This window comes from Cornus florida, unplaced genomic scaffold (assembly GCF_030987335.1).
Source record: "Cornus florida cultivar Cherokee Brave unplaced genomic scaffold, ASM3098733v1 CherokeeBrave_3.0.0_Hap2_Chr10, whole genome shotgun sequence".
Taxonomy (NCBI): Eukaryota; Viridiplantae; Streptophyta; class Magnoliopsida; order Cornales; family Cornaceae; genus Cornus; species Cornus florida.
In genome coordinates this window covers 85,870,756-85,897,017 of record NW_026775580.1, presented here as the reverse complement: position 1 = coordinate 85,897,017, position 26,262 = coordinate 85,870,756, and the positions used below count along the sequence as shown (strand labels likewise).

The 26,262-nt window shown below is 39.3% G+C and overlaps 2 long non-coding RNA genes across 2 annotated transcripts; both read left to right on the top strand.

Moving 5' to 3' along the window:
* The first annotated feature begins 707 nt into the window (after nucleotides 1-707).
* LOC132279672 (uncharacterized) lies at nucleotides 708-1,720 on the top strand. Its single transcript, XR_009471377.1, has 3 exons — nucleotides 708-1,162; nucleotides 1,260-1,371; nucleotides 1,589-1,720. It is a non-coding gene; the product is annotated as an uncharacterized LOC132279672 (long non-coding RNA).
* A 21-nt stretch (nucleotides 1,721-1,741) lies between these two features.
* Nucleotides 1,742-7,285, top strand: LOC132279671 (uncharacterized). Its single transcript, XR_009471376.1, has 3 exons — nucleotides 1,742-1,919; nucleotides 3,092-3,166; nucleotides 6,929-7,285. It is a non-coding gene; the product is annotated as an uncharacterized LOC132279671 (long non-coding RNA).
* The last annotated feature ends 18,977 nt before the right edge of the window (nucleotides 7,286-26,262 follow it).

The window sequence follows — 26,262 nt, the reverse complement described above, 5'->3', positions numbered from 1 at the left end:
AAAAAAAAAAAAATTCTTCTTTAAGAATATTTCATATTCAATTTTCTTCTCTTTTACCGAACTAAATATCAGTATAGAATAATACCTAATTATTGTGGCATACTTACGCATGATAAGATATTGAATGCGCCAGAACACAATATACTGGGCTCATCCGAGCCGTACATGCACAACACTAATGACTTGAATAAGCTCAATGCGCTGGAAGCACTCAATATCTATTCCTTATGCATCACTCACACAATAATTGTGGGATAGGCCCACAACCCAAATTATACGTTACCGTCCTTAATTATATGCAACTCACTCAACGCAACATATACGTAGCAAAATAATTATTCTTTTATCTTTTATATTTTTTGAAAGGTATCATAAAAACCTTTCACATTTTTTAATAAATTTTTAAGGGTAAATTACAGTTACCTCTCCTAAAATTTGAGCAAATCTCACATGAATGGAGCGTTTGAGGTTTATTATTCTAACCTTTCTTAAAACTATAAAAAGTTAATTATACCCTAATATATAATATATTTTCATCATACAAAATATATTGTAAAATCTAAAAAAAATTAATTTTCTAACTCATCTCTTATTACTTTCTATCTTCTCTCCACCACCGTTACTCCCTTCTAAAAATTATTTAAATAAAAATAAATAAATAAATATTGAGTGTGAGGGTAGCTTAGTCATTTTATAATTTTTTTTTTATTTTTTTTTTTACAAGTTTTGATGGAAAGAGGGAATTGTTAAGCATATGTCCAAATTTTAAGGTCAAAATAATAAATTTCAAATGTTCTACTTATGTGTGATTTGTTCAAATCTTAATAAGGTTAGCGTAATTTACCAAAACGTTTCAGTTTCAATTTCAATTTCAATTACAACATCAAGGGCTTTTGCAACGCGATCCAATAGCTGACGTAGTGTTGACAACTTGACAGACCTCTGTTCTGTTGAGAGCAGAAAACCAAACCCCATCTGAATAAACCCTCCCAAAATCCAATCTTTCAAATAATTGAAATTAGGGTTCTTATAATTTTGTTACCCTCAAACTCAGTCGATTTCTAATCTCTTGGTTCAGTTTTGTTGGGAATCATGGGCAATACATCTTCAATGCTTACTCAATATGACATCGAGGAGGTCCAAGAACACTGTAATAACACCTGTAAGCACATATACTCACACAGACATATAATTTTATTTTTGTAATGCTGGAGATTTAGGGTTCTTTGTTAAGTGTGGGTTGATCTTTTGTGCTGCAGTTTCGCAGCAGGAGATAGTGTCTCTCTATGAGAGGTTCTGTCCGCTGGATCGCAACGGTGGTGGCTTCATTTCCGGCGAGGAGTTTTTATCCCCGTCAATCCTCTATCTCAGGTTCAAAGTCGCTTTTTTTTGGGGTCCACAAATTCGTACTTTGCACGGATTTGAAGATTTATAAACATGTTGACCATATTTTCAATGTTTTAAAAAGGTCTCAAAATTGGGTTGGGTTTTGAAGCTCAAATGATCCCTACATGTTTATGTATACAGATACACATATACATTGGCTTCATAGATATGTACTTTTGATTTATTTATTTTTGTTTTCCAGAGATTGTTGAGGATGCTGGATGGATTGAATTTCAAGGAATTTGTGGCTTTCTTGTCTGCATTAAGTTCTCGCGCAAGCTTGCAGCAAAAAGTAGAATGAAATTATTCTTTCTATTATTGACCGGGAAAAAAATTACATTCTGTATTTGTAGCCTGCCAATGTGATTTCATTCTCTCTTTCTCAAAATTTCCACTTTTGATTCTTATAATGGAATTTGTGTTGTAGTCATCTTTAAGGTCTATGATTCGGATGGCAATGGCAAAGTCACATTCAGTGATATGTTGGATGTTTTGCGTGACTTGACAGGGCAATTTATATCTGAACAACAAAGGTAGGTTGGCTTCTATTTTTGTTGCATTGGGTCGTATTTTCATTTACCTTTGATTCTGGTTTATGAGCGAAATTTCTGAAGCAATATTATAATAAAATTCAAACACAATGGTTGATATTATAACTATGGTCTCAAAGAGAAAATGATTTAACTCATCTGAACTAATCATTTAGCTGTACTTGGAAATTCATCCATGCCCAAATGATGATACTATGAACGTAATTCCCTACACCAACCAGAGCATGAAGCTTGTTTTTTGGTTGATGAGGAGTAACATGAAGAGAAACGGAAACTTAGGTTTTAATTTTAACTCTTAAAGAATAGTGAAAAAAGAAAAGTAACATGTTCTCCAATATTCGTAAAACATAGCAAATGCTTAAAATTGTTTCGTTCGAGATCATCTTGGAACATTTTCTTCATCATATTGTTCTCTCCTTTCTCCCAATCATCCCAAGATCCAAAGAAAGGGTTGTATTTTTGCTATTGCCACTTTGATCTTAGTTTGCAATAAAATTCCAGTTTTGTATGTCATCTCTGTAGTTGATCAGAATTCTACTCATTTTGTTCAACTTCTAGGATGCAAAATCTTGGGCCTGGCACACACGAGGCCAGTGTTCGAGTCCTCCACCAAGTCTTCTAGTTTCGTTGACTAACCTGGTGATGTAGCTATAGGGCCGGCTGCAGTATCCCTAGTTTGGTGCCTTGGAGGTGGGTCCGAAGGGCCCTACCTCAGGGAGTTCTGGGTTATCAAAAAAAAAAAAAATAAAATAAAAAAAAGTTTTTGTGAAGAATCTGAGCCACCAAATTCTTATCTTGGGATTCCTCAATGGTTAAGTTTCGTATGAAGATTATATTCGAATTGTTGTTGGTGGCGAGTGACAATGTTGTATACTAGCTGGTGAGTTAAATTGACTAAAGGAAAAAAAATGTAAGACTAATGGATCCAATTTATAAAGTATGTATCAATCAAATGGTAAAACTTTTTTATTTTTTTATTTTTAAAATTCAGAACTCTAATAGAAGTTGGTTAAAGGACTTGAAAGTGGGTAGTACTCATGATTAATGATTGAGGATGCACGACATGCTATGTTGATATAATTATTGCATGGTTTGTAGACAATGAGAGTTGGTGCTAACAGACATATTTCTGGTCATGTTCTCTGTTTGCACAGCAAGTTCTGACCCATGTTCTTGAGGAAGCTGGATACAAAACGGATTCTTTGTTAGTTGTGTCTGACTTTATGAAGGTAATATGAGTCCATATCAACCTTACGTAATCAATAAATTTTGAAATTTTAATTATTTATGTGTTATATTAGTTGAATATAAATTTGTAGATATAAACAAGTATGTGTATTTCTCATTGCTCCTTTATTGTTTTTAAATTTGTAGATATAAACAAGTATGTGTATTTCTCATTGCTCCTTTATTGTTTTCATCTCTTACTTGTAAATATCACTTTACCTTGGTTAATAACCTTCCACTGAGGACAACAACCATGTTGAATGAGAGCATATTGTGTTTCTCTCAATTATTCTTCTAATTCTTCCACAGCTTTGGCATTTGGAGTGGCTGATGTGTACTCTCAGCAACCTTAGGCTGATTCCTTTCATCAACCTTCTCTTTGGGAGCGTGGCCGATCACATTATGACCTACTATAAAAAGATCATTGTCGACCCCCTTGACTTCCGACAGCTTTTTGGAGAACTTCAAAGTGTCATCTTCAATTGCCTTTTTTCCAATATCACCCACTCCCTTTTGGCCGATACGGTAGATGTTCGAGTGTCGCATGTGGCTGATTTTGGCTTGATAAGGCAAATTGAGTGAAAAATATTTCTTCCATCTTTTGCCAATTAAAGATGGAATTTGGTGGCAGATGAATATACCACGCGAAGGCTGCCCCTTTCAAAGAGTTTGGGAAAAGTCTCATCTTCAACCAAGGGTTTGTACCAACCTCACCACATTGAACTGTGAAGCAGCAGATGTGCTTTACTGCTGATTGGTTTCCTTCACCACTGAAAGTCACAAAGTTAGGGACATTGTATCATCTAGGAAACTTTATCAAGTCATATGTGTCTGGATAGGGCTTTTTGTACATTGGTCGGCCTATTCGCCTGAGGCCATTACCATATTCTTGCTTAATAACATCAGCCAGCTGAACCTTATCGACCGCCATTGGCTGATTGGGCTGATCAATGATTAGTCAATCTTGATTTACCACTAGCGGTTGATTGGCCATCGACTGCCCTCCGAGTACCAAAGGTTTTCGCTGATATACCACTAGTGGCTGATTTTCCGTTGGTGGCTGAATATAATTCGACCAGCCTTCTGGTTGATTAGCCATTAATTGCCCCCTGAGTCCTGGTTGTGGTGGTTCCTGAGCATAAAGTGGATTTTGAGCTATCGACTTTATCTAGTTGCCCCCCGAGTTAAAAGGTTTTAGCTGATGTACCACTTGCGGCTGATTTACCACAGGTGCTGATTGTAAATTGGCCAACCTTGCTGTGATTGATTTACCAATAGTGGCTGATTTTTCGCTGGTGGCTGATTATTATTTGGCCAGCCTTCTGGCTTATTAGTCATCAGCTACCCCCGAGTCCCAAAGGTTTTAACTGATATACCATTTGCGGCTAATTTTTCGCTGGTGGCTGATTATAAATCGGCCAGCCTTGTGGCTGATTAGCCATCGGCTACCCCCCGAGTGTCGAAGGTTATGGTATGGAAGCATAAGGCTGATATTCTGGCCATTTTTGTTGCGATTGATTTACCACTGGTGGCTGATTTTTCACCGGTGACTGATTATAATTTAGCTAATCTTGTGGCTGATTAGCCAAATGTTTCCCTCCAAGTCCCGGCTGTGGTAATTCCTGAGCATAAAGTGGATTTGGAGCTCTCCACCTTACTTAATTGCCTCCCGAGTTAAAGGGTACCTGAGAAGGGTTCGGAGGAATTACCTTTGGCCGCTGATGCTGATTCGTCGTTGGCGGCTGCTGAAAAATTGAAATATTTGGCTGCGGTTGGTTCTCTACCCAAACCGGTGGCAAATTTAGTGGTAAACTTGTTGTCGTGCTTAGTTGAAGTAGAACCACAGGCGGCCTTGGTTGTGATCGCTCAGCGGCCGTTGCCGGCTGAACAAATTGTGACAAAATCGGCTGAGTTGCTGATTCTTGATTGCTGGAGCTCCTAGCCTGAGCCGGCTTATTCATTATGGCGGCTGAAAGCTGAGATATTGTTTCATGCAGGTCATTTTGATTTGCACTCATTTTTCCAATCACCTCTAACAAAGAACACACCTGTGTTTGAACCATTGATGCTTTTGATGGTATAACTAGTTCATCCACAGGCCAAGGTAGAGCTACCAACCTGACACTACAAGAAAAATGACTTTTTATCACAGTGGAAAAGGCTTTCTACCACGTTTTTGAACCGTGGTGGAAACAGCCGTGGTAGTAATGTAGAGACTTTCTACCACGGTTTTGCACCGTGGTAGAAAGAAAGACTTTCTACCACGGTGCATGACTGTGGCTAATTTTTTTTTTTTTTTTTTTAACAACTGACACATATATATATATATATATATATATATATATATATATAACCAATTCCAAATCATTGTTTTATATAAAAATTAGCCATATACAAATTTCAAATAAGTACATGTTCCTCACCTTATATATTTACTTAACCAAAATAAAACAAAAATTCTTCATATCTTCTTGCAACTTCTTTATGAGCCATACAAAAAATATAGCGGCAACAAAAAAAGTAACGGCAACTGTAACCCGCAATCCTAGCTTTGACCTACAAAGATGTAATAGTTGAAGTAAGAGAATTAATGTAAAGCAAGTTGTAAAGTTGTCAAAATTAAACCAAGCAAAGCAAGCATTATAATAAGGTACATTGAAAGATCTACTCTTCATGTTAACTCAAGCAAAGCAAGTATTAACATTGTCTTAACTCAAGCAAAGCAAGTTCAGTGTGTCAAAGAAATAATCCCAGGATTAAAGCTTAAGCATGGCTTATTTAATAGGTGATTTCCGGACAAAGAAGATTTATTAATACATTTGAAGAGTTTATCAAAACATTTATAAAGCACACAAGCTATGAACGAATAATTGAGCATTATATATATTTCTTAAAACATACAATGATTTAAGAAAATTCCGTATTCGACTTGCCAATAAAAGAAAATAAAGAAATTTCACTACATTCAACTTGTCAAAAAATTAAAGAAAGTTCACTACATTAGAGTTTGTCAGTCTCTACAACAGTAAAGCATTTGACATGGATCTTAGATTTTAAAAAATAGTCTGCAGAGTGTCCTTGACTATTATAAAAACCTAGCATATGCTTTCCCCTTCACTATCAAGCATGACCACGTTGATTGTTCATTTGATCAAGCTATGTTGCATTTCTTGATGGGAGTATCATTATCAAACAAGTGAATCTTTGATTGGAGGTAATAAAATGCTATTGCATTTAATAATGGGCGTAGTACCATGTATTCTGTAAGCTGATGTTTTGGCTGATTGGTGACATCGACAATTGAAAAAATGCGTGATATGTGATGCATGATTAAGAAATTACTAAAAAAATACAGAATTTGGACTGTTGAAATATTATTTTGTACTTAAATTCAGTATCTGGTTATTAATCAGGATCAGTCGATGCCACTACAGAGGTCGCACCGTTGTAGGCTTGCAGCTTATTATCACAGTTTCTAAGCAGCAATATGATATGCTGATTTAATCTTTCTTTTTCTTTCAGCCTTTTAGTTTCAAAACTTGTGTATGTTTATGCTGAGAGTTTTCCTGTAAGATAAGTTTTGCTTTAAACATTTGAAGAATCAATCTGCATTCAGAATAAGTTACCATAAAATCCTAAAGGCTTGTTCAAAATATTTTCCTGACGGGAGAATTTATTTGTTTGTTTTTGAATGCTTCTGCTTGCCTGCTTGATCTGATCTAAGTTAGAGCTTAAAATTTGACATATTGCACACTGATTCACAGAGATTCAGGCTGCTGGGAGTACATATGGAACTTATTTTCGAGTTACAACATATGGGGGAATCTTATGGTGGGGGCGTTGGATGTGTAATTGATGGATGTCCACCTCGGCTTTCTATCTCAGAAGCTGATATGCAAACAGATCTTGGCAGAAGGTATTTCCATGCATGGTCCTCATGGACTCACGTTTGATATTACCCTATTTCTAAAAGCTTAGTTAGGCAATTTGTCTGGTATTCTGTCCCTACAAATTTGAACCAAGTATTTCGGAACATTATCTGCCAATTTATGCCAGAATTAGAATCATTTTTTCAACAGCTGCTACTGCTTTCTATCATGCTCTCTCTTGTCTCCGCTCCTTTCCAAACTCCCCTCTCCCCCAAACCAATGGGAATGTGATTTCGTGCTTGTCATGGAATATGAATTTTTTTTGTCTAAGCAGGTTAACACCAAGTAGTGGCCTTTGAGGAAGAACATTGATCCTACAACACTACAAGTATTAGATGACCATATTGAACTCAATAAATATAGGCTAATCTTCAACTCTACAGCCGAAGAAACATGAACCTTCAGTAATAGCGGCAGCTTAAAGCTAGCTGCTTGACTTAAATAAGGACCAGTACCTTCAACTTGGTACCCAATTCTTCCTTAGACTAGGCCAATTCTATCCTAATAAATCCACATACTTATGACTATAACATGAGGAATTCTATGTAAGAGTGTTTTGGATTTCTATATTCAGACAAATTCTATCCTAAACAGCCAGCAAAGTTTATAATTTTATATAGGAAACAGCTACTTTGGTCTTTTATGACGATCCACGATTAGTTGAAGCAAGGAATTTTTTACCATATAGAAAATTCCATTATTTAGGACTGATATCTAGTGTTCTACAACTGAGTTACTACATAGAAGACTTGCAGAACATAGTTGGAGGATTATTGAGTTCATATGTTTGTAGTGATCCTATATATATACCTTAATATTATCTATACAATTTCAGGAAGAGATCTAATTAGGTATGATGTGTTTCTATATAGTAAATTCAATGATGTACAATAAATAAATAAAAAATGATCACTTAAGGCACGTGATCCCCTATACACCGCAAAATTGGTCACTTAAAGGCACGTGATCCCCTATACACCGAAAAATTGGTCACTTAAAGGCATGTGACCTCCCGAGCATGAGTATAAAAAGCATTACAAATGTGCTATCATAAAATTTGTTGTTTACATTCTCTTCTAAAAAAAAAAAATTTTTAAATTCATCAAACCTCTTAAAATGGTTCCAAAAATAGGGACAAGGTAAAGGTTAATTTGATATAAGAAATAATCTACGGACTCTATGGTAAAGTTTAAGCATGGTAAAAGAGCAATGAAATTTTATTTTATTTTATTTTTCCCGAAAGGTATAGGGTATAGCGACGACAAGTTGCTAGAGGAAATGTTCTCAAACCTAGAGTTCCATGTTTTGCATAGCCATATTGGATTCCCAAGTCCTGTCTCCTCAATGATCCTACAATTCCAGCATGTGAGGAGTGCTTCCCTAGCCCCTAAAATTAGAAAACCGAAAAAAAGAAAAGAAAATAAATAAAAATCAGAGTATGCTTTATTACCATCTTAAACAGTTTCGAAAAAACTGCACCAAATAGTCTGATACTACTACTAACAATGACACAAGTGAGATAAGATCAACATAGTAAAAAACAAAAGACTAATACATGGTATAATTCTAAAATGCCAACTTTTCTCCATTCGAAATACACTAGTTTGTAAAATTAAAATGAACCTACACTGTCATTTTTTATATAAGTAGCAGAAATTTCATAGAGCACAAATATTCATAATTGTAGAATGAAAATACCGTGGATGGCGGTCCAAAAACAGAGCCAAATAGTCCAGAGGACGATGAAGGCTCCTTGGGACCAAAGAGATCCAAAGTAAAGGACGAAGATGAACCAGCCACTCGATTTGTGTTCTCCATAATTGTCACTTTGCTTTCTTAATTTGTCAGCCAATTAAGGACCGCCCAAACAGAGACTAAGAACTGAGTAAGAGCTAAAGAACAGAGAGACCATGCGAAGTTCGTAGGATATGAAGAAAATGGAAGTGTCACTGCTATTTATAGGACCCAAAGAAATATAACTTGGCACCCATCCTACATCACACACACACTGACACACACACACACACTCTCCCTCTCTATGTATTCACTTTCTCTCTCTAGAGACATAATAGGTTCATCATGAGTTGCAGGCAAGTGGACATGTTGAAAATATTTGATACCACTAGTATCCACGATGGATATTAACATCCTTTTTGTTGTACCTATTTCCAATCTTTGATTCATGCATGAGTATCTTGGAGCCCACATAGATATAGAATTACAACTGTGAAACTACCCGGTACCAAAAACCCAATTCTGATACAAGTATGCAGTATCAAATTGACCCCTACCCAGTACTAAAATTTCAGAATTCCACAAATTCAGTCATTATCTTCACAAATATTTATAACTAAAATTCATAAAAAAATAAAAAAGTTCATGAAAAATTTCACTAAATAGGATTTAGTTTGGAAAACAAGAATTACAGACCTTGAAAAAAAAAAATAAAATAAATAAAAAAAAAAAAAATTTAAACAAAACCCACACATACAAGTTAGCAGTTGCAGAGAGAGGGGCTTGAGAGTTGAGAGATAGAGAGCCAGCGGCTGAAGCTTGCGAACGGCGAACCCGAACTGGAATAGCGGGCGATGGAAACTGAAGGATATGGGTTTTGATTTTTTGAACAATCTGAAATGATATGCGGATATGGGTTTTGATATAGATAATAGGTTTTGAAATTTTGATTCTTGCATACAGATGGATAAATTGAATTATATGGGTTTTGAACTTCAAATTCTTGTAGATTTTGTAGTTTGCAGTTGCACAGAGAGAGGGGGCAAGTTCAGAGTCAAGAACGAGAATAGAGATGGAGGCGATTGGGGAGGCTAAAATGATTTGTCCTAAAAATATTTATATTGAATAATTGAAGAAATGACTTACTAGTATAAGGGCCTTCAGCTTGTTTCAACCCAAATTTGCCAATTAGTCTTTCAGATCCTACAAAAAATTTCACTAAATATGATTTAGTTTGCAAAACAAGAATTACAGACCTTGATTACTTGATTTAGAAAAAAAAAATTAAAACAACACCCTACATACAAGTTAGAAGTTGTAGAGAGAGGGGCTTGAGAGTTGAGAGACAGAGGGCCAACGGCTGAAGCTTGCGAACTCGAACCGAAACAGCGAGCGATGGAAACTGAAGGATATGGGTTTTGATATTTTGAACAATCTGAAATGATATACCGATATGGGTTCTGATTCTAGTAGATTTTGTAGTTTGCAGTTACAGAGATAGAGAGAGGGCAAGTTCAAAGTTAAGAACGAGAATAGAGATGGAGGCGATTTGGGAGGCTGATCTGATTTCTGTAGATTTTGTAGTTTGCAGTTGTAGAGACAGAGAAAGGGCAAGTTCAGAGTTGAGAACGAGAATAAAGATGGAGGCGATTTGGGAGGCTGATCTGATTCTTGTAGATTTTGAAGTTTACAGTCGCAGAGACCGAGAGAGGGCAAGTTCAGAGTTGATAACGAGAATAGAGATGGAGGCGATTTGGGAGGCTGATCTGATTCTTGTAGATGGAGGCATCTGTGTGTGGTCTGAAATGATTTGCCCTAAAATTTTAAGAAAGTAGCGGGAATAAGACCCGCGTGTAACCCTAAAACCAAATTCACTTCCTGCCACGGTGCCTGAACCGTAACCCTAAAACCAAATTCACTTCCTACCACGGTGCCTGAACCGTGGTAGAATAATTTACTACAACGATTTTTTATTAACCGTGGTAAAAAGAGCGGGCCTAAATCTGAGTCAAATTAATTCACTTTCTTAATTCACTTGCTACCACGATTATTATAACCGTGGTGAAATAAATTCACTTTCTACCATGATTCTTTTATAACCGTGATAAAAAATACAATTATTATCACGGTTTTTCCTTAACCGTGGTAAAATATATACTTTCTACCACGGTTATTTTAAAACCGTGGTAGAAAGTGTCTTCTACCACGGTTATTTTAAAATCGTGGTAAAAAGGGCGTGATAAAAAACTGTTTTTCTTGTAGTGTGAGTTGGCTGATGTCCTTCTTCCGGATCATCGTCTATGGCTACGGCCTTAGAGTTCTTCGGTTGCAGCATTGCATATTCTTTTAACACCAAGTAGGGGTCCCACCGGGCGTGCCAAATTATGTTCGCGGGTTTTTTGTGCTCACACCGGCTGATGGACTTTTGCGGGCGTGCCAGAGTATGTAAATACTCAAAATATGATTGAACACTAACTATCCCTTTTAATTAGTGGCTGACTTCAGGCGAATATGTAGGAAAGAGAATAGTAAGAACTCCCAACGAGGTTTTTTTCAGCCTTGTTTGTAAGGACTTTTTTATAGTAGTTGCTTAAAATAAATAAAATGCAATAACTAAAGAAAATTGAATGAACTGGCTGAATTGAAATTGACGGTAAAGGAAATGGCTGAATTGAAATTGACTGTAAAAGAACTGGCCGAATGGAAATAGACTTTAAAGAAATTGGCTGAATGGAAATTGCATGAAAAGCAATGAATGTAGTGAAATAAACTGGCTGAATTTAAATGACAAGAATCTCATCAAAGATTGTCATTGCATTCAATTGAATAAAAACAAATAATTAATATGTAAAGAGTAATTAAAGCATTGCAAAAGAAAAGTAAGTTACTGGAATTTAGATTCTTTGAATGGAAATTGTCATTTGGACAAAAGAATTAAGGAATTGATAAATGACATAGAGTCAATTGAATGAATTTTTTATTCATGTTTTGTGGATGGTGCTAGACGGTTTGTAATGAATTATAATACTTCTATTTATAGAAGTCGTAATCAACTTATTTTCTTATTTATTTGCTACAAGAATCTCCTTCTCCTTGATTTTCTTCTTTTGCAATTTAACCTGGGTCAAACTTTGGAGTGTTTTGCTCCTTTTGTACGCTTTCCTTCAGTTTCCAAAACCTTCTTTTGATCTCCCATCATGGTTGGAAAACTTTCTTACTTCAGTCAACTTCAGTTGCTAATTTATAGCAACCACTTATCATAGATTTGGCAGCTGTATCTTCCCTTAAATGGCCCAACAGCCACTTTTCGCTTTTAAATTTATCCATGTCATTAGTGACGCGGCTGCCCTTTTTTGAATCTTTCCTTCTCTTCTCTAACTAAATCCCTTCATAGGGATTTAATTGTTTTACCTTAACCGAATCTCATAGTCTTTCCTTCCCAGTGAACAACCTATATTAATTGTTTTACCTTAGCGGAATCTCATAGTCTTTCCTTCCCAGTGAACAACCTATTTGAATTAAGTCAAATATTAGTTGTTCAGCAACAACCTTATTGACGAGATGGCTGAGTATTTTTTTTTTAAATTTTCTCCTAATGTTCTTCAACCGGCCGACTTCTCTTAAAACATATTGAACACTTGTCGGCTTCTCACTAATCCACATCATTGCTAAGGTGACTGTCAAGTATTGATGCCGACAATAACACAAGTATTTGATTTGCTCTCCTTGTCTTCATATCTTTAAGATGGAAATTGTTTTCATGGCTTTACTTACGACTTTGTCAACTGTAAATCCAATCTCGTTTATTAGTGTCGGAGTCGAATAACTTTACATCATATTTAAGGCATTTCATACAAATATTTTGCACAATTTTCTTTCTTCCTACAATTATTATTATTATTATTATTATTTTTTTAATGACTCAAATTTTAATTTTTGAAAAAGCTAGCTGAAAACCGACTCTATATAAAGTGAGTTGCATGATTGCATGCCTTTCTTACTTGTAAAGATCGCATGACTTGAATGCACAAGTTTAAAATTGAAGTGAGTTGCCTGATTGCATGCCTTTCTTACATGTAAAGATCACATGACTTGCCCTCGGGGGCGTAGCAGTGATGATAAGGTGCTTGGCGGCCCGTGTTCGAGTCCTCCAGAGCCTAATACTTCTTCGACTTACCTGGTGTATCATTGGGACGGTGCTCTACACCCCCAGGTTTGTAGCCTTGGGTGGGTCCCGAAGGGGCCCTACTGAGGGGAGTTCCTGGTGATAAAAAAAAAAGAAAAAAAAAGAAAAAAAGATCACATGACTTATTATTTATTTTTTTGTTTACAAGATCACATGACTTGAATGCTAAGTTTAAAACATTCTTGAAAATTGAATATATCTAACTATTACTTGTAACATTTCAAAGCTACCGGATAAGATATCATTTTCAACCTATATGTGTAGTAACGTTTTTTTGGAATGATTTTTAAGTTCTGAAAATAAAAAATAAATTATCTAAATAATTGTAAAATTAGAGAAAATTAAACTTCACCATTTGGACAGTTCTTCCTGTTTTATGGACGTAACAATTTTCTCAATTGTTTGATCTTGTGATTCAGCTTACGCAATTTCATATCTGTTGTTTTAATAATAATAAACGGTGGAGCAACGGTTTAGCCGGTGATAGAGTGAGATAGTGCCATTTGGAGAAGATCAGATTCAAGGAGAGCAGTTTAGTTGTAACGGGCTTTCTTTGTCTAGAGAGAGTAGAGAAAGAAAAGCATCCACAAGAGGAAAAAGAAAAAGGTGGAGTGAAATTTGTAAAATAACTAAGGGTAAATAATTCAATAAAATAGTTAAATCCCATTTTTAAACTTATAAATTATGTTCAGAAATTAATTTGTTATAATATTAACTGTAACTATTCGAATGTGTGTAGTATTTTAGTATCATGTAATTTTTTTTTTTTTTTTGATACTTTATAAATTTAAGTTCTAAACAATTAGTTTAAATTTTCAACATATAAGAAACTTTTTCAAATGTTTTTAAATAAAATAATGTTACTATTAAAGGGAGGAAAAACAAAAATTTTAAACCCAAATCCACTGAGACAAAGGTTGACCAATTACAAATATTAAATTCAAGCTACTTTTATCATCAATCATAATGCAACAAGAGTTGCGGCATAATGGGAACCCCCAGAAAGCGTTGCAATCCCAGACCTTATAAAGAGGCATTTGTATAGACAAGGTACTCAATCCCGCTCTGTGGAGTAGACAGAACCAGTGCAGAAGTCAACTTGCATTTTAGCTCATCGAAAACTTCCTGACAGTGTTCATCCCACATGAACCGTACACCCTTTTTAGTCAAATAAGTGAGTGGTCCCTCTATCTTCGAAAACCCCTGAATGAACCTACGGTAATATCCTGCCAATCCAAGAAAACTTCGAATCTCGGTAGGTGAAGTAGGTTGTTCCCACTCAACTACCGCTGAAACATTGGCTAGATCCATCACTATTCCCCTTTCTGACACCACGGGACCCAAAAACTTCACTTCCTGCTGCAAAAATTCACACTTCTCGAACTTGGCATATAACTGGTGTTCACGAAGCGTCTGCAAGACTATGCGAAGATGTCTAGCATGATCGTCCTCTGACTTTGAATAAATTAAAATGTCATTTATGAAGACAATAACAAACTGATCTAAATAAACCCTGAAGACTCTGTTCATTAAGTTCATGAAAACTACTGGTGCGTTAGTCAGTCCGAAAGGCATGACACGAAACTCATAAGACCCATATCTAGTGAGATAAACCACCATATCAGATTGTTGGTTGTTGTAAGATTGGGGGATGTTGTCGTTTCTGGCTTGTAAAACTGTTGATATATATTTATATAAATTAAAAATTTAACTTTAAAAAAATATATATTAGAAATATAAAATTAACACCAAAAGTTGTAGTCTAGCGTTTGTTTTTGGCCTCTCAAATTAGATGATTGACACCATTTGAAAAAAAGAAAGAAAAAAAAAAAAAAAAAAAAAGATGATATCACATAGAGGCAAAGTGAGTGTGTGAGTATTTCTTATCAAGGTAAATATCAAAATACAAAATTAATTTTAAAAATTTAATAAATTGAAAATATGATTTTACAAATTATAAAGTTGGAAATTTGTGAGATTTATAATTAACATGGAAACATTTGATAGCCTTATTGGAAATTGATATGAATTCTTTGGTGATTAGATGAAAAGGTAGGACTTCCTGCTAATGTTAACTTTACCTTAGTTCAACTAACCAGTACAGAGCTAACAAATTTCATCTTTCAACAAACAAGAGAAATGTCTGTACGTACATAAATGTTAATTGTTTTTAGGAGTATTCCGTAGTTGTCTAATTGGAAGAGAGTCTAATTTCTCAAACAGATACACGTGTTCAAAAAATTGTAAATAAGACAAACTACGTGACTCCGGAAAAAGAGAGTTTATACTCGTAAAAAATTAAATTCATCGCGAGAGTCTGAGAGAGCTGTTTATATATTATTAAAATGTGAGAAACGTGATACTCATTGAAAGTTGTCTAATCTAACAAGATTAAAGTATATTAAAATGAGCATCTGATAGGCATCATGAAATAACTTTTTAGATTTGCATTTTGAATATATATAATTTTTTTTTTTTTTTTTTTTTTTGTCACTGTCAAAGTTTAATGGGACCAACTCTTATAGGCCTTACTCATCGGTCACTTTCTCTCTTCCATCTAATTTATCTATTTTATTTTTTTTCTAAATCATTTAATTACTTTTATTTTCCCCTTAAATCATCAGACTTGACTTTCTCTCTCTCAAACTATCAAATATAAACTCATATCGAATCCCATGAAGATTCCAATTATGTTTACACAACCTGATTTCACTATACAGTAAACATGATCTCAAAAGTTGTTAATCAATCAAAATATACATATTTATCAGTTTCTCTCTTTCTCCTATTTTTTCTTTTAAAAATTTGCTTTTAGATTACACCAGGTTGCCAACTCACATGACACATCATTCATAATAATTTATCATGAAAATTATGTTTATCATTTCTCTATTAAAATTGAAAAAAGAAAATAAAAAAAAATAATAATAATAATTCAATGTGCATCAAGATTGAAATAACGAAAGTATTTTGATGTTTCCGTCCAAATGTGAAGATATGAGCTCATTCCAATAACCTGAAATGATCAACTTAGAAATTCCAGAGACTGCCCTGAACTACGCCTTCCCTCAACACACATTCCAATAACCTGACGTGCAACAAGTATTTCAAACACCACAATAACTAGGTCTCGTATGGGTTGGGCTCATTTCTTTGGGCCATTTTGTATATCCTTCCTTTTTCATCTAATTAATTTGTTTAATCTTCCAAAAAAAACATAATACTACCTAATAATTATAAACACTCAGGTACAACATGAACATACAATCAATTAAACTAACACAAATGTTGTGTGATGTTATGATCATAACTTCGTTTCGGATTAAACCCAATTAGCTAGAAAAATGAGCTTTGAAGCCTTTGAGTGAATCTAAGTCCACCGAAAGAGGCATGATAATTTTTTGACTGGTATTTTCTTTCAAATCAGTTTGAATCTGATCTGATTCAATTCGATTTAAAGTTGATAAGAAATATATTCGATTCGACAATCCAATAAATTATACATTATTGAATCTATATCTAATTGTGTATTTTTTGGATATCCTATTCGATCAATATCTAATCCTTTAATAGGTTTATTTTTTCAAAATAAATTTAAAGAAAAAGTGATTGAAAGATAGAGAAGGACCAAATATATGCATTAACAAATTATTTAAAGAACACTAATTTGTATTTTTGTTGTCATGCAAGTATTTATTATACTTTGTGAAAAATTATAGATTTTTAGGGGAAAACACTACTGACCCACTTGTGTATGCTCTACATCTGTCCACGAGTACCATCCTTCCCGCCATATTATAGATTTTCACGTGAAAACAGTACTGACCCACTTGTGTATGCTCTACATCTCTCCACGATTACTATCTTTCCCGCCATATTATAGACTTTCACGTGAAAACACTGATCCCGACTTGTATATTCTAAATCACTCCACGATTAATGTTTATTCTCCACCTCCTCAATACCCTTCTCTCTTCCAAACTTTTATTTATGCAACGACAACGGTCTTTTTCTCCTGTCCCTCCGCGTGAAGACTTTTTTGTATTTTTAATTTTCTCTTTTTTTTCAAAAAATGAATATATTGATATAGATGTGTATATATATAGATATACAGTATACATAATTACTACTGAAAGTACTGTGATTGAATATTAAAATCCAGTTACACCACACCATTAATCAAAACATTCGGTCAAAGGATAGGCGGGTTGGAAAAAAAAGGTCTTGATTACGACAAGATGATCATAAAAGTCAGTTTCTAAGAAGGAAAGAGCAACTAGCCTGCCTTTTTTTTTTTTTTTTTCCTAAGAAGGAAAGAGCAACGGTGACTTTTTTTTATTTAAAAATGTGATATTGACAGTGGTGGTAATATAACTTGAGTATACAATAGTAATACTGATTATTGGGAAATGTGCTTTGCAAACTAGGTAAAAACTAAAAAGAAAAAAATATATATATGAAATCAGTTAATTTGTATTAAATAACGTCAGTGTCATCCAGGTCATCCTCGATGAGCAACTTAATCCCATCCCATCAATAGGGGCAAGTGGGGGACGATGATCCACTTGTCTCTGCTCTCTCTCCACGTTTCACACTTGCCCTCCACCAGTACCACCTACTCTTTCTCCCTTCCATTTCTGTAACGTCAACGACTTTTTCTCCTCCCCCTCCGTTATGATATATACAGTATATATATATATATCTATATTTATATATATATATATATATTGATCATTTAGTTATACAGGGTAGTAAAACCCTTCTGGTACGCCGTACACTGCGGTCCCATGCATTGAAATACTAAAGACACTGCACCAACTACCAAATATGTTTATGACGATGCAAGAAATTCAGTCCCTCTTTCTCTCTCTAGAATTCTTACACTTCAACCAAAAAGATCTCCCTCTTCCTTTCATTCCTTCCCTCCTTTATAGATATTTACAAGATATTTACAAATATTGACGGATTGCTGGATCTGGGCCTGTTCCTCCATAAGTCCTGGTCGCCTTTGATGGGCTTATTCGCGTTCGGCCCATATGGCAGTGTCTTTTTATGGGCCGACCCAGCTGTACGGACCGGATGTCGTGCTTGCAAGTCAGATCCGGCCCATGTCGTCCTGGGCCTCCTCAACTGCCCCCATAATTGCCCCTTATTTAATAAGGGGGTAATTATTGATGGCGTCTCATCATGACGTTGACGGCTCGAGAAAACCACGTGGGGGAACGGACGGTCAGATCCAGAATCAATGTTCCGGGGCTCGAGGAATTTCTCGCCTTCCCGACGCTTCGGCCCTCGGGCCCCCCTCGCCTTTGTAAAGCTCTAGAATACCACTTCACGTCCTTTTACCGTCTCCATCATCAGTCAAATCTCTCTCTTTCTAGAACAGTGCTAAGCTTTTTCTGGTGAAATCCTTCAAGAGTCATTCTTCCAGCGATCTTGCAGTCCTCTGAGGTTAGTCTTGTTCCTTTTTACTTTCGGCAGGCTTCTATTTACCCCCTTTTAGATCCTTCAAGCACTTCCACCATGGTTGTAGATCTGGATGTTCTTCGTATGAGACTTAGACTTCCTGACAACATCGAAGTTAGGGTTTACCCTCAGGACGTTAACATTATGACCGGTGCCGGCCTCCTGCCCGGCAAGTCTTATTCACGAACCTTCAATTGAATGTTGTTAGGTTCCCTCTGCACCCTTTCTTTAGTTATGTCTTCAATAGATTGGGGATATCCCCCCTGCAGGTCAACCCCAACTTCTTTAGAATCATATCCGTTATGCTCCTGTTGATGCGTGACAGAAATCTGGACCTTGACCTCATAGACCTTCTTCTGTGCTATAAGGTCAGTAAGATCCGTACTAACGAACCCTTTTACCACCTCTACCCGTTCGAGAAGATGTCCATATGTACGGACACAATAAAATCTGAAAAGGGTTGGAGGGATAGCATCGTGGGCATTAGTGGGGCTTGGTCTTCGCCGGCTGCAGAGGGTTACCCAATCCCGAGCGCCTTTGGTGTCTGTTCTGTCTCCTCCTATAAGAAATTCAAATCTCATAAACATGATTGCCCCTGCGAAACATGCGTTCCCCGTTTTTGTACTTTCTTATGCCGTTCCTTAGGAATACCTTGTGATGACTTGAGCTACAGTGTTTGCAGGGATAGGAGTAATTACTTGAAGAAATACGTTCTGAACGATATTCCTTCCTGCTCAGATCTCCTCACTTCAGACAACCTATTAGCGCTCTCATCACTCGGCTACAACATGAGCAGGCTTCAGATTCCTTCTTTTGGCAGGAAGAAAAATACTCCCCCAGCCACTCCTGCTGCTGGGGCGACTTCCTCTCCAGCATCAGCCTCTTCCTCAGCCACCATCTCTGACACTATCCCGAGCACAGTGGCTACTAACTCTGTTGTCAGCGCCCCTGCTGCCAACCAGAGCGCGTCTCCCCAAACTACCACAACTCCTGCGGCTGCGGGGGGCGTTCGGGACAAAGAACGAGGCAAAAGGCCTCATCCTGACAGTGAGGTCGATCCTGAGGAGGAGCCTCTCATAAGAAGGACCCGGGTCTCCGGGCCGGGTGCTCTCTTGCACCGTGCGATCAGAGCTCCTGCTCCCTCTGGGCCTACTGCAGCTGGTGGCTCCGCTTCTGCTTCGGGCCCCCCTTCTATCCCCACCTTACCGCCATGGGCCCCTTGGTACACCCGAACGGATGGGACGTTCGTGAAACCGAACGAGACCATGCTGAAGGATGGCCAGACCGCCATGGCGTACTATAGGAGCATGTGGACTCCGAAAGACCTTGAGGCGGCAAAGGGCCTATCCCAGAAGGATGTGTTCAGCCGCTTTCCCCAATCTGCTATGGAGGTGACTTTCATTTTCCAACTCATGAATTCTCTCATATTATTTGGTCTTGCCTTCGCCCGACCTGACTATTGGCTTAACCGTTTTTAATGTGCACCTATGCAGACATTGTTCGGAATGATGGCTATGCAGAAGCAGGTGGAGATGGGGAACGCCAGGGCTCGTAAGTTTTCTGATAGCCTGGAGGTGGCTAATAAAGAAAACGACCTCCTCGCCATGAAGAATACCGAGGTACTGGCTCGGCTTGACAAAATTGAACAAGAGAGAGATGTCCTAAAGAAGGAGAATGACTCCCTTCAGGATGAGAAGGATGCCCTCCAGCTTGAAAAGAGCGTCTGGCAGACTGAGCGTGACTCAATTAGAGAAGAAAAGGCAGAACTCCAGTGCCTTCTGGCTGATGAACAGTCTGCTCGGATGGCTTTTGAGAAAAGAGCTCTGGACGAGCGTACCGCTCTGATCGATGCGATCAGCAGAGTGAGCGGTGGGATGCTGGCTCTTCACGCTCGGTTCTCAAGGGTCGGTGCTCTTAGATATGCTCAAGGATTCCGGGAAGGTTTCGCCGACCGAGTTCCGGATGAGGGACAGACCAGTTCCACTCCAGATAAGGTCGACAAGGATCTAGGGATCGAACCTCTGGGGGTCTATGTCGATCCAGAACCCATATTCGATGGGTGCCAGGACATTGCTTCCTCAAGGATCATCACAGCTCCTCCTACCGCTCTGCCTCTGACCGCTCCTCAATCGTCAACCGTGGTACCTTCCATAGCCACTGCTGACGCTGAGCCACAGCCGAACGATTCAGTCATTCATCTTGATTCCCCACCTCGTGAAGGTGAGACGGCTGATGGGGCCGAGGAGGCGGGTCGGCACGACCAGGATGCTGTTGGTACTGAGGCGTCTAGCTAGGGCTCCTTTGGACTCTTCCATTCCATATCTTTTTGTAACGATGGACATCTCACTTTTGTAAACTCAATGCTTTATATCAATGAAATGACAGAACTCTTTTTCCCTTTGTGTTGTGCTCTGTTCAACTTATTTTCAATACATATACATCTTTTCTCTCTTTTCTTTTATATTAGCTTTGCCGTGTGTTTGTTTATGGCAAGTGCCTGGCGCTCGGCTAGAATGCCACTTGCCACTTGGCTTTAAATTTTTAGCAAGTGTCTGGCGTTCGGCTTATGGTGCCAGCTGCCACTTATCTTAAGTGCCTGGCGCTCGGCTAGAATGCCACTTGCCACTTGGCTTTAAATTTTTAGCAAGTGTCTGGCGTTCGGCTTATGGTGCCAGCTGCCACTTATCTTGCTTAAGTGCCTGGCGCTCGGCTAGAATGCCACTTGTCACTTGGCTTTAAATTTTTAGCAAGTGTCTGGCGTTCGGCTTATGGTGCCAGCTGCCACTTATCTTGCTTAAGTGCCTGGCGCTCGGCTAGAATGCCACTTGCCACTTGGCTTTAAATTTTTAGCAAGTGTCTGGCGTTCGGCTTATGGTGCCAGCTGCCACTTATCTTGCTTAAGTGCTTGGCGCTCGGCTAGAATGCCACTTGCCACTTGGCTTTAAATTTTTAGCAAGTGTCTGGCGTTCGGCTTATGGTGCCAGCTGCCACTTATCTTGCTTAAGTGCCTGGCGCTCGGCTAGAATGCCACTTGCCACTTGGCTTTAAATTTTTAGCAAGTGTCTGGCGTTCGGCTTATGGTGCCAGCTGCCACTTATCTTGTTTAAGTGCCTGGCGCTCGGCTAGAATGCCACTTGCCACTTGGCTTTTCGTTTATTAGCAAGTGTCTGGCGTTCGGCTTATGGTGCCAGCTGCCACTTATCTTGCTTAAGTGCCTGGCGCTCGGCTAGAATGCCACTTGCCACTTGGCTTTAAATTTTTTAGTAGGCCGTTGGAAAAGAAAGTTATTATTTTTTTTGTAAATTTCAGTAACTTGCTCATTCATACGTATTTGATTGACAACAAACAACATCCAATTAAAGCCGAAACTTAGCTTTTATTGGTAGTACCTCTTCAGAGACGTGGCGTTCCAGGGCTTGCTGACCAACCTTCCCGCCATGGTTTCCAACGTATATGCCCCCTTGCCTATGACTTCTGCAATTTTGTATGGGCCTTCCCAGGGTGGCATCATTTTTTTGACCATCCCCACCTTTCTTTTCAGAACCAGATCGCCAGGGGCAAAATCCCTATGTTTTACTCTTTTGTTGTGACTATTCGCCAATACTTGCTGATACGATGCTAACCTTATAGCCGCTGCGTCCCTCCTTTCGTCTATCATATCGAGGTTCAATCTTAACATCTTGTCGTTCTGATCTCGACTCCATGCTAAGCTTCTGATAGTGGGGACCAAATGCTCAACCGGTATAACTGCCTCGGTACCATACGCCATTGCAAACGGGCTCTCGCCAGTCGGCCGCCTTGGGGTGGTTCTGTAAGCCCATAGAACGTTCGGGAGTTCATCCAACCACTTCCCTTTATGATCTTCCAGCTTCTTCTTAATGCAGGCGAAAATGGTTCTGTTTGTGATTTCTGCTTGTCCGTTGGCCTGAGGATGACTTACTGCAGCCAACTTCTGGTTGATTCCATACTCCTCCAGCAGCTTTCTTACTTGCCTGCTGTCGAGGTTTGTGCCATTGTCCATGACTATTGATCTGGGAACACCGAAACGGCAGATAATATTGTTCCAAATAAATCGTCTCACATGAGTCTGAGTCACGCTAGGATATGGTTCTGCTTCCACCCATTTAGTGAAGTAATCCGTGGCCAGTAACACATACTTGTTCTGAGCTCTTGCAGTTGGCAAAGGACCGACCACATCCATCCCCCATTGCGCGAAAGGCCATGGCGAGGCTATTACGTGCAATTCCTCAGGTGGTTGGTGGATCAATGGTCCATATCGTTGGCATTTATCGCACCTTCGAGAGAACTCCTCCGCATCTCTTGACATGTTTGGCCAGAAATACCCTTGTGTCATTGCTTTATGCGCTAACGATCGCCCCCCAGAATGATTGCCACACACACCCTCATGAATAGCTCGCAATACCTGCTGCGCCTCCGCGGGGGTGACACACTTCAAGTATGGGCCAGAGTAGGACCTTCTGTACAGCTGGTTACGCACGATGGCGTACTTTGCAGCATTCTTTTTGAGTCTCCTAGCTTCATCCCTCTGCATAGGCAAAACGCCATCTCGAATATAGGTAATGATGGGGTCAATCCAGCTCGGTTCATACGGTATGACGTTGACTTGCCAAGGGTTAGAGTCCAACGGTTCTTCGAAAATAGATGGCTGGGTCAGTATTCCTACTGGAATCACCCTCGCCAATGTTTCACCGCAACTCGAAGCACTACATGCTAACCGGTCCGCATCTGCATTATGTTCCCTCGGCAGCTGTATGAATTCAATCTTTGCAAAGTCCTTGGCTTTATGCAGAACGGCAGAACGATATGCCCCCATCGTGTCATCCTTGGTCGCGTACTCACCATTTACCTGCCGAACAATCAGCTGCGAGTCACTATACACAGTCAAACTTTTGATCTGTAGCTCTCTGGCCAACTTTAATCCATTTAGCAACGCCTCGTATTCCGCTTCATTATTGGTGGCTCGGAACTCAAGTCTGAGTGCTTGGCTCAAGGAAGTACCCTCTGGGGTTTGCAGTTTGATCCCAATTCCAGCCCCCATCTGGTTAGAGGAGCCATCCACAAAAAGTTTCCAAGAGCCGCATCTAAGGTCTTCTTCCGTATCTTCGGCATCACATTCTAGCAGGAAATCGGCCACCGCTTGCCCTTTAACAGCTGTTCTCGGCTCATACGTTATGTCAAATGAACTCAACTCTATGGCCCACTTTGTCATTCTGCCCGAGAGCTCTGGCTTGTGCATAAGCGTTCTGATTGGGAAAGTTGTTAGAACAGCTATGGGGTGGGATTCGAAATAATGCCTCAACTTTCTTTTTGCATTTACAAGTGCAAGTACCACCCGTTCGGCCTTTGAGTATCTTTTTTCTGCCTCTGTCAGTGTTTTGCTTACATAAAATACCGGGTATTGCACCCCTTCCTTGCAACGAATCAGAACGGCACTCGTCGCGACACCAGATACTCCAAGATATAGAAATAACTTTTCTTCCGGATCTGGGGCTGACAGGACTGGTGGATTCTGCATATATTCCTTCAAATGAGTCAATGTTTGTCGTTGCTCATCCCCCCAGACCTGCCTTCCATGGCTCCGAATCGTGTCAAAGAACGGTTTGCAGTGATCTGACAATTTTGAAATAAATCGACTTAATGCAGCTATTCGTCCTGTGAGGGCTTGCACCTCTCTGATCGTCTTTGGCTCGGCATTCTTAATCAAAGCCTCTGCTTGAGCGGGGCTAACTTCGATGCCTCTGCGATTGACCACGTGTCCCAGAAACTGTCCGGAACTCACACCAAACGAGCACTTGGTTGGATTGAGCCTCATCCCATATCGCTTCAGTACATCAAATACATCTTGCAGATGCTTCAGATGATCATCCTTCTTCCTACTCTTTACCACCATATCATCAATATAGGCTTCCACAATCTTACCCATTTGATTCTTAAAAATTTTGCTAACAAGTCTTTGATAAGTTGCTCCCGCATTCTTTAGTCCGAAAGGCATAACTTTGTAGCAGTATGTTCCTCGCTCGGTGACAAAAGAAGTTTTTTCTTCATCCGCGGGGTCCATAGGGATCTGATTATAACCTGAATAAGCGTCCAGAAAGGTTAAACGCTCATACCCGGTGGTGGCATCCACCATTTGATCAATCTTAGGCAGCGGGAAGCTGTCCTTCGGACAGGCTTTGTTCAAATTGGTGAAATCAATGCATACCCGCCATTTCCCATTCTTCTTCTGCACGACAACGACGTTGGACAACCAATCAGGGTAGTGCACTTCTCTGATAAATCCCGCATCAAGCAGCCTATCGACCTCTTCTGCTATGATTTGATTACGTTCTGGAGCAAATCTTCGCTGCTTCTGTTTCACTGGTTTGAAATTGGGATTGACATTCAGGGAATGACAGGATACGGAGGGACTAATTCCAGGCATGTCTAGGTGACTCCATGCAAATACGTCGGCATTGTGGGACAAGAAATCCACTAGCTCTTGCTGCTCTTCTCTGGTCAGTCTTATACCTACTCTGGTAGTTCGTTCTGGCCTGGACTGATCGATCTGCACATCCAGAAGGGGCTCCTCGGTCAAGTCGACTGACTCCTCCACCCTGTTCTGCTCGGGCGGAGGTTCCTGTAATTGCTATCTGGGGCTTGCCGAACGGACGGGCGCCTTCCCTTTCCCAGCATGCTTTAATGTGACGGAATAACACTCTTTGGCTGCGACCTGATCCCCCCGAATGTCTATCACTTTATCTCCATCGGGTCCGAGGCACCTCATGACCTGATGCAGAGTTGAGGGTACACCTTGGACTCTGTGAATCCATCCTCTTCCCATCAGGAGATTATACGAGGGGTGAATTTCTACAATCACAAAAGTTTCCATAAGAGCTCGTTCTGCAGCTTGAACTTCCACTTCCACCATCCTGACGGGCTCCACCCTCTTCCCATCGAACCCTAACAAGGGATTTCCAGTGGGCTTGAGCCTCTCTGGTTTAATCTCGAGCCTATTAAATGTGTCCCTCAGCATGACATTCGCACTGCTCCCAGGATCGATCAGAACTCTGCGCACCAAGCAGTCCGCCACTGTTAAACTGACTACCAACGGGTCTTCATGGGGCAGTTGAACAGGCTGCAGGTCTGTCCGGTCGAACTTTATCTGCATCGACGGGCTCTGCTGGTGTAGAGTATTCACACTGCTGACCCTTTTTTTCATCTGCGCCTGCCGCAGGCGCGCCCGGAGTAACTCATCTGACTCTTCACTAGGCTCGGGTCGACCATGGATAGCATTGATTATATGAACTGGTTGTGAATTGTGGGAGCTTTGTTTATGACTCCTTTTTATTTGTTCCACCGGTCGATTGTGCTCTATCGCCGAGCCTTGAACATAACTCGCGAACTCCCCTCTAGCTATCAACATCTCCACCTGCCTCCTCAGGTTCCTGCATTCGTTAGTTTGATGACCGAAATCGGAATGGAAAGCACAATGTTTAGTTTGATCCCTCTGTTCGAGGGGTTGCCTAATTGGCAGTGGTGGATGAAACTTATCTTTGTTCTCCTGATACAGCCTCGCCAGAGTGACCTTCAGCGGAGTAATCAGCTCTTCCTCCCTGGGCCTTTTTTCTGCCTTCCAAGAGGTCTGACGTTGCGGCTGAGCCTGCTTCTGCCTGATCTTTGCCTTGGACTTTTCCTCGGTCGACACGAGCGACGCTGTCCGAGCATTAGCTGCCTCCTCTTCTTCTAGGCGCACAAAGCCATCGGCTCTTTCATTGAGTTCATC